The sequence below is a fragment of the Hemicordylus capensis genome, chromosome 1 (genome assembly GCF_027244095.1).
Source record: "Hemicordylus capensis ecotype Gifberg chromosome 1, rHemCap1.1.pri, whole genome shotgun sequence".
In the NCBI taxonomy this organism is placed as follows: Eukaryota; Metazoa; Chordata; class Lepidosauria; order Squamata; family Cordylidae; genus Hemicordylus; species Hemicordylus capensis.
Window position 1 is genome coordinate 142,863,144 of NC_069657.1, and position 7,850 is coordinate 142,870,993.

The window sequence follows — 7,850 nt, forward strand, 5'->3', positions numbered from 1 at the left end:
ACTTGTCCTCTTTGCTAAGCAGGGTCTTCCCTGGTTGTATATGAATGGGAACACTGTAAGATATTCCCTCTAGGGGATTGGGGCCGTTGTGGGAAGAGCAGCCGCATGCTTGCATGCAGAAGGTTCCAAGTTCCCTCCCTGGCATTGCCAAGAGAGGGCTGAGAGAGACTCCTGTCTGCAATCTTGGAGAAGCTGCTGCCAGGCTGTGCAGACAATACTGAGCGAGATAGACCAATGGTCTGACTCAGTTTATGGAAGCTTCCTATGTTCCTCCCTGAGTGATATCTGTTTGCTTAATTACAAGAAACTTGTATGAATAGAGAACCATTCAAAGTGGGTCTCGGCCTGCATTCTGAATTGATGCATTCCACACATAGGATGATCACCTCAGCAAGATCTAGGCCATAATCAGAAGTAGGATGGCAAACAAAGTCAACTGTACACCATCACAGCTGCAACCATGCTGCAAAGTTGTCCAGCAATGCATTCTTTCCTGTATCAAAAAGAACGATTTCCTCCCATTTCAGCAACATCATTCAAAGTGGGAACACAAGAAGTCATAAGTGCAGACAGACATGTGTAATCTGAATGGGTGGGCCCCTTGTATACCAAGCACTTTCCATTTCCAGTGGGTTTACTCTTGTGTAATATCATTTGCACAATTTTTGTGTTTGCTCAGTTGCGCAACTGGTATGCATGTAATGTTACTGGGCTGATGTACTGTTGTGTGGTATGTCGGTCACCATTTCCACACACATTAGAATGCATATTTCACGCAGAGATATTATAAATGTTTACATTTTTATGTTCACAACACACATCACTTACTACCCCCAATCACGAAAATATCCAGAATTTCAAAATCCAGTAGTCTTGGTCAAGCATAATGTCTGTGTGCTGGCCAGTACTGGTTAGACTGATAAATTCCAGGATGTGGTATAGCAGTAACTTGCACACAGACCAAAAAAGCAGATATCATATCTGTTAAATAGCTACAGCTGGATAGTTTGCAGTTCATGCTGTTAAATTACAGCCTCCTCCCTTCAGGCTGCACCGGAAACTTGTCATAAAAGTGATGCCAGATGGCGCTGTTGTGCAGCATCATGCAAGCTCTTTGAAAGTATACTTGCATGCCTGCCCTGCAGTCTCTGGAAGTGCTGCTGTAACAAAGAACAATTTGGATTAGTGGTGTTCTCATATTTGTTTTAGTAGGTTTACTAAAGGTTGAATAGGTAGGTTGAGGATGAGTAGGTTAAGTAGGTAGGTTGAGTAGGTAGGCTGAGGTTTACATCTCAACAGAGGTGTTGCTATAATTCAGCAGATAGGTACAAAGAACCCAGGGGGCCCACCTCGTGAGGGGCCCCCAGCTCCACCCCTCCCTATTTTCGTAATTATCTCCTTCACTCCAAGGGGCCGCTGGGGAGAGGGGAGAACATGGGCCCCCTCTCCCCTAGCTACGCCCCTGTATCCCCAATCAAGACACTAACTGTCCACAGGGGTGGATTAAGCTTTTTGCCACCCATAGGTGCCCTTTTACCTTAAACAAAAAAGGTAAAAAGTGTGTGTGGGGGGACTTTCTCCTCGCCCACTCTACCCTTGCTACAGCTGTCACTGCCCACAGAGAGCGGCGGCAGAATTTGAGGAGGGGCAAAATTTTCTGCCCCTCCCACTCTGGCTCTCCGTTAATTCAGTACTGACTGTCCATGCCTCCCTGAATATAAGGCAAGAGTCAAATTTCTTATAGATAAATGCATAAAGATTCTCAATTACTATTGGCTACTGTTAAGTAAATGAACCTGCATGTTCAGAGGCAATGTACCTCTAGTGACCAAAGACTGGGGATGAACCACAGGAATGGACAACATTAACCCAGTTTGGCAGTTCCTGTGTTTCTTGGGCGGGTAGGGTTGGCTTGAACCTTTCTTGCCATATTACGTTCTCCAGCCACAAAAACCCTTCTCTCTTTACATTTTTCTTTTTAAACGTTCTTTACAAAAAGCACCAGGCTACAATCTTTCACATACGTACCTGCGAATAAGGCCCACTGAACACAGTGGGCCCTACTTCTGAGTACCTATGCATAGAGTTGTGCTCCTTCCTAGCTTAACCCCACCCCACCACCACCACCACCTGGCAAAGGGCCATGGGTGGTCTTCCATACGTATGTTGGGGCTTTTGTGCCCACTGCAGCCCTTTGGGACCAATGAAAAGTCATCCCAAAGCATCTGGGGACCATACAGAGCAGTTTGCAATACAGCACACAGATACGCAGTGTGTGTAGGAATGGGCCAATTCGTGTTTGTGTGGACGTGCTTTCCAGTCTCACAGGGGGCTTTCTGGTGAGGGAGTCTGGGGCTGCCTGTCTCTAGCTTGTGCTGCAGGGCTCAGTACAGGGAGAGGGGGATCGTTTGTGACCGGGGAGCTCCCATGATGAATCAATATTGTTTGACTCTGCTGGAACTAAAAGGGTCTCTTTGCTGCACTGCCGGGCAGACCCTTGGGCAACTGCTTCCCCCCAGCCACCCTTCAGACAGCCCTGAAGGAGTCAACCCAGGTTTGAACCTGAACCAAAAGCCAGGCCAAAGCACTCATTTCCCTGAAACAAAACAAACCCTGAGCTATTCAGGGTTGAAAGTGTCAAGTGCAGTCAAATGGGAGCAAGACCCAAAAACCCAACAGAACGTTTTAAGTTCTCTGTGTGTGGAGTTATATGTTCAGAATAAAAATGTGATTAAATGTTCACTTACTGTTCATCATTCTACCTGGATGATGATCCAGGAGGACATCAACCAACCAGCACGCATCTTGGGTTTGTCCAGCTTATGTACTCTGCCATCTTCAAGAGCAGGCAGGGCAGAGTCTGTGATTTGGCTCCTGCGGGAAGGAGTCCAAGAGCAGAAGCCTTTAATTGGCTTTGTTGCACCCCACTTTACCAATCAGTAATGTAAATATGGATGTTTTAAAATTATTTTTAAATCAATGGAACCAAGCATGGCAAGCTGTTTAGTGGAACTTTATTGGCTGGAACTGCAGTCAAACCAGAACAACTCTGGTCACAACTGAACTGAAACCAAACAATGTGAAAGGCAGGCTGCAGCTAAGGAACCCTGAACTGACCAAAGCCAGCCTAGCAGAGTCAACCCTAGGATAAGCAGTGCCCCGGGCAAGGAATTCCTTCAACGCACACACCCGGTGGGTTTATCCATGTCCCCCACCACCACCTCTAGCTCATGGCAGACAGTACACGCAAGAAGCAGCAAGCCACTATGCTCCGCTTGGTGACCCCTTCAGTTAGGTGCCCTTGGTGACTCCTAAGGCCAGCCCTGCACACCAATAAGCTCCACAGGTGCACAGGGATTTCAGCCAGAGTCACTCATCCCTGAAGCTAAACCAGCACTGTGGAGCGTACCACACACAACAGCCTCATCTATACCGCAGAAATGCCTATTTTTAACAAAAGCACAGAGCAACTTTGGGCAAGCATCCGCCTAGCAAGAGGTGTGGGTGGAGGAGCGGGGGCTGGCTGCTTGTCACCATGTGGAGGAGAAAGGCATGGGGCAGCCGTCCAGAGAGCACAACCACCTGAATGATGCCGGGACAATACACAATACCTGGAAGTCCATGGCAAGGCAGCACAATCGATCCCTAGCCATATCCTCATTCGGACTCCTCTTTTATGGTCAGGCACACCAGCCCCCACTTCTTTCAACAGCATTTAAAGCCATTAACTGTTTCTCTTCGCAATGGGAACACCTGTTTCCTGTAGCGGAGGGAAATAACATGTGTCATGTCACAGCTGAGGCTGTGTCCAAATGTCGGTGGGGGAGGTATGCTAAAGCAGCCCCACTGAGGAAGGATGTCACCTGTTTGGAGCATGACACACAGTGGATCTCATCGGTCCCCCCCCTCCCTGTTTTGCTTTTGTTTTACCCAGTCATGGTCATCAAGGAAGGCTTGATGTGAGATTGGATGCAACAGCTCCAGACATTGTTTCCAAACAGCCCTGGAACCCAAGAACCTGTAACAGAGGGCCCATTCATGTTTTACAGCCGTGTGATTGCTACACCCCACCCCCAACCCCAATCAGCTCATCTTGTTCAGAGGCCTGGCCTGGCCACAGAAACACTTGAATCTCTTTCTAGTATGCGTAATCATGTGGCTAAGCAGAGCCACCCCCACCCCCATTCTTTTCTCCCTTTCCCAGCATGGTTGCAGCAGCCTCCACAGTTGCCCCTAGTCTGCTATGAACATGTGTAAAGGCTTTGCTTCTACCCATGTGGAATGAATCAGGGGCATTTACAGGCATCAACATCACGCATTTGCTCTGGAAACACACCAGGAAGCCAAACCACACATGGGCATCGTATGCATCCAAGCTGAAGGGACTGTATGAAGCTGCCTTTTTCTGAGTCAGAACCTTGGTCCATCTAGGTCAGTATCATTTGACTGGCAGTGACTTTCTGGGGTTTCAGAGAGGTGTCTTTCTAGAGCATCAGGGCCAGCAGCATCAGGGCTTGGTATAATTGGGCAACTACTGAGGGGCCACTGCTGATCCCCCTGGGGCCACCTCTGTGTCCAAGGCCTTTGCGTGATGGTGGTGGAGTGACTCGTCTCCTGGGGCCTATCCAGTGGTAGGAAGTCCCTTGGACGGCAGTTTGTTGAGGGCCTCCTTAAACCTGGAGTCAGCACAGCAAAGTGTGTGCTCTACTTCCTGTTAAGTGGGAGTATCTTCAGAGACAGCGGCAACCATTCGAGGACAGGTGTATCTAAAGGAAACCCAGAGCAAAAGCTGCACAGCGGAGCAACAGGGAAACAGTCCAAAGGGAGCACCTTTGAACATGTGTGGAATTCTGCTCTCCTCCACAAAGTTGCCACAGCCAGTCCTCATCAGGTACAGATTCTGACACGCTGAGGCCCTAAGCTTTGCTGTTGGGGCTTTCCGCTGGCCAGTTAATCACCCAGTCACGGGTCTGAAAAGGAAGGGGCTGCACCGCTCCCAGGTACAGTCAAAGCTGGCCAGGAGCTTCTCCAGTTGCCAGGGAGAGTCAGGAGACCTGGGGACCAACAGACCGTGAATGGCCAGCCAGCATGGCCCAGCAAGTTGCCCCCTGGTGGCGAAGAGGAGAAGAGGAGAAGGCAGGGCATCAACAGCTGGTGAGATGGGCAACAGCTGGAGGAGGGAGGCAACTGGAGAGGATGGGGTCAGGAGAGGTGATTGGGATTGCCCTGATTGCAGGGCTTTATTTAAGGTTTGGATGGCCAGGGATGAGGAGGTCAGGAGAGATGAGAGTCTTGGCCCCTGGAGACCTCTGAAGAGTGGTGTGACCCTGATGGCTGGTAGAGGAACAGAGTGACAATTAACTGTCTCCCCAGCACTTCTGAGGACACTTCAATAGACTTTGAACAGGAGAAGAAGAAGGAAGGCAGTTTGAAACTGTGGCCACAGGCAAGTGAGTGACAAATGTCAAAACTGAAACAAAAATATGTATTCTAACAAAAAGGACAATGAAAACAGAAATAAAAAAGATTTATTTTTGTGTGGCAAAGATGCAAGGAAAAACTAATAGTCTAGCAATTTAATGGTTATCCATGTCTTAGTCATGTCATAGTTAGATTACTGCAATGTGCTCTGTGTGAGGCTGCCCTTGAAGAGTATTCAAAAACTTCAGTTGATGCCAAAACTGTTTCTGCATTCTTTCTGGAGTTGCTCACTTGGCGCATATTACACTTATTTTGAAAGATGGCTGCCAATTTGTTTCCAGATCTAATTCAAGGTGCTGGTTTTGACTTTTAAAGCCCTAAACAGTGTGGGCCCTGGATATATGAAGGATTGCTGCTCCCAAGGATTTCTGCCCATCCAACAAAGTTGTCAGAGCGGGTTTTGCTCCACATATCAACACTGTGGGAGACTCAGTTGTCATACTGGTTGGACACAGAGCCTGTTCTGTTGTTGCCCTCAGGTTCTAGAATGCTGTCCCAGTGGATGTCGGCTCTATGGCTGCCTTTAAAAAGCAATTAAAATCTTTTTAAAAATGTGTTCAGGCTTTTTACTCCTTAGGGTTTGCCAGTTTCTCTGCTCTCCTGCTGCTCTGTCTTTGAGGCTCTTCACACGATCAGTGTGAAGAGCCGTAAGGGGGGTTTGCAGGGAGAGCAGGCTTAGCCCTCTCTCTCCACAGATGATCAAATGTCGAGCCCTGGGCAGCCGGATCGGCCACCCACACAACTGCCGGCTCTGTCACAGGATCGGGGCCTATGCGGCCCCTAGAAGTTCCAGGATGCCCTGCGTGAGTGTGCGGGGCAGCCTGGAGAGACCCCCCTCCTGGTTGGGGGTCTACTCGTGTGTTGCTGTGTGCCGTGGCGACACATGATCAAAAAGATGAGGTTAACGGAGCACTCGCTCTGTTACCCTCATCTAAGGGGAGGGGTACTTTGGGAGGCTTGCTGCCGAGAGCCACACGGCTCCCATTGCAGCTCTCTTAGCCCGCTTTTGGCTAATCGTGAGAATAGCCTCTTCGTCTTTTTTAATGGCTGTTGCTTTTTGATGTTTTTATTCTTCTTAATTGATTTTAATATTTTAATGTGATCTTTATGGAGTCTTATTGTATATTAACTTTTACAAATATCTTTAAATGAAAATACATTATATAAAACTTGAAATGTGGTTTGGTGTTTTTGTTTTTTGTTTTCAGAGGCCCCTCATAATGTAAGGCCCTAAGCTGTAGCTTAGGCCACCTAATCGTGCAGTGGGGAAGAAACCTACCTAGAGAGCGTTAGTTTGAATCCCCGCTGGTGTGTTTCCCAAACTCCTATATCAGGCAGCAGCACTATAGGAAGGTGCTGAAAAGCATCATCTCATACTGCGGGGGAGATGGCAGTGGTAAACTCCTCCTGTATTCTACCAAAGACAACCACAGGGCTCTGTGGTCGCCAGGAGTCAACACCAACTCAACAGCACAACTTTACTTTAAGCTGTAGCTTACTTAGCTCGTGCCTGAATTCAGCACTGGTCCTCACACACCTAGGATTCAATTCCTTTCCATCCCCAGCACAGCATCCCTCCTCCAGTGGCTGTTGCTGCTGGTGTCTATCTTATGTTTCATTTTTAGATTGTGGGCCCTTTGGGGACAGGAGGCCACTTTATGTATTTGTATCTGCGTAAACCACTTTGGGAACTTTTGCTGGAAAGCGGTATATAAATATTTGTCATATTCATAGTCCATTCTTCTCACAGCATTTCTCAGTTTAGGAATGAAGCATTTATGCCTGTAAAGTAGTGTTGGCTCTAGAATGGGAAGCAACTGTGTATTTTCATGTAGCTATCAGAGCCATAGGATATAGCTGCACTAGAGATTTTAACAGTCCTTCTTTCTGCCCAAGGAGCAGTAATTCCGTGAGGGGCTAGGGATCTGAGAGAGTTCTCAGGATCCTCAGCAGATGGCAGTTTTTAGGGTCCCTTTTGGGGAAGCCATGACAGTTAAACTGGAATAAAAACCAATATTAATTTTTAATGTAGATCACCCTGAACTGTAGAAAGCTTGCGTGCAAAGAGCAGTTTTTCTGCATGGGCAAACATGGAAGCTTTCCAGACAGAGAGAGGTTTATTGCGTGAGGAAGTGTGATAAATGATCATCAGAGTCACTTTGCCTTGCACAAGGACTGCCTCCCCCCCGCCCATTCCCCCCTGCCCCCACCACTCTGTTCCATGCACACAGGAGGCTTTCATATTCAAACCTGTGGGTTTCAGCTCCCTGCCTTCCTCTCTTCCCTCATAGACTGATGGGCTATTCATCTATCAGTAGCTGCAGTTCCTACTTGAGGTGGTGGTAGTAAGAAGCTCACAGTTAATAAAC

General features: G+C 47.9%; 1 long non-coding RNA gene across 1 annotated transcript; it reads right to left on the reverse strand.

Moving 5' to 3' along the window:
• Positions 1–487: 487 nt before the first annotated feature.
• Positions 488–3,692, reverse strand: LOC128341473 (uncharacterized). The gene is made up of 3 exons (XR_008314422.1): positions 3,612–3,692; positions 2,748–2,874; positions 488–1,160 (listed from the first exon to the last, which is right to left on the reverse strand). It is a non-coding gene; the product is annotated as an uncharacterized LOC128341473 (long non-coding RNA).
• Positions 3,693–7,850: the final 4,158 nt, after the last annotated feature.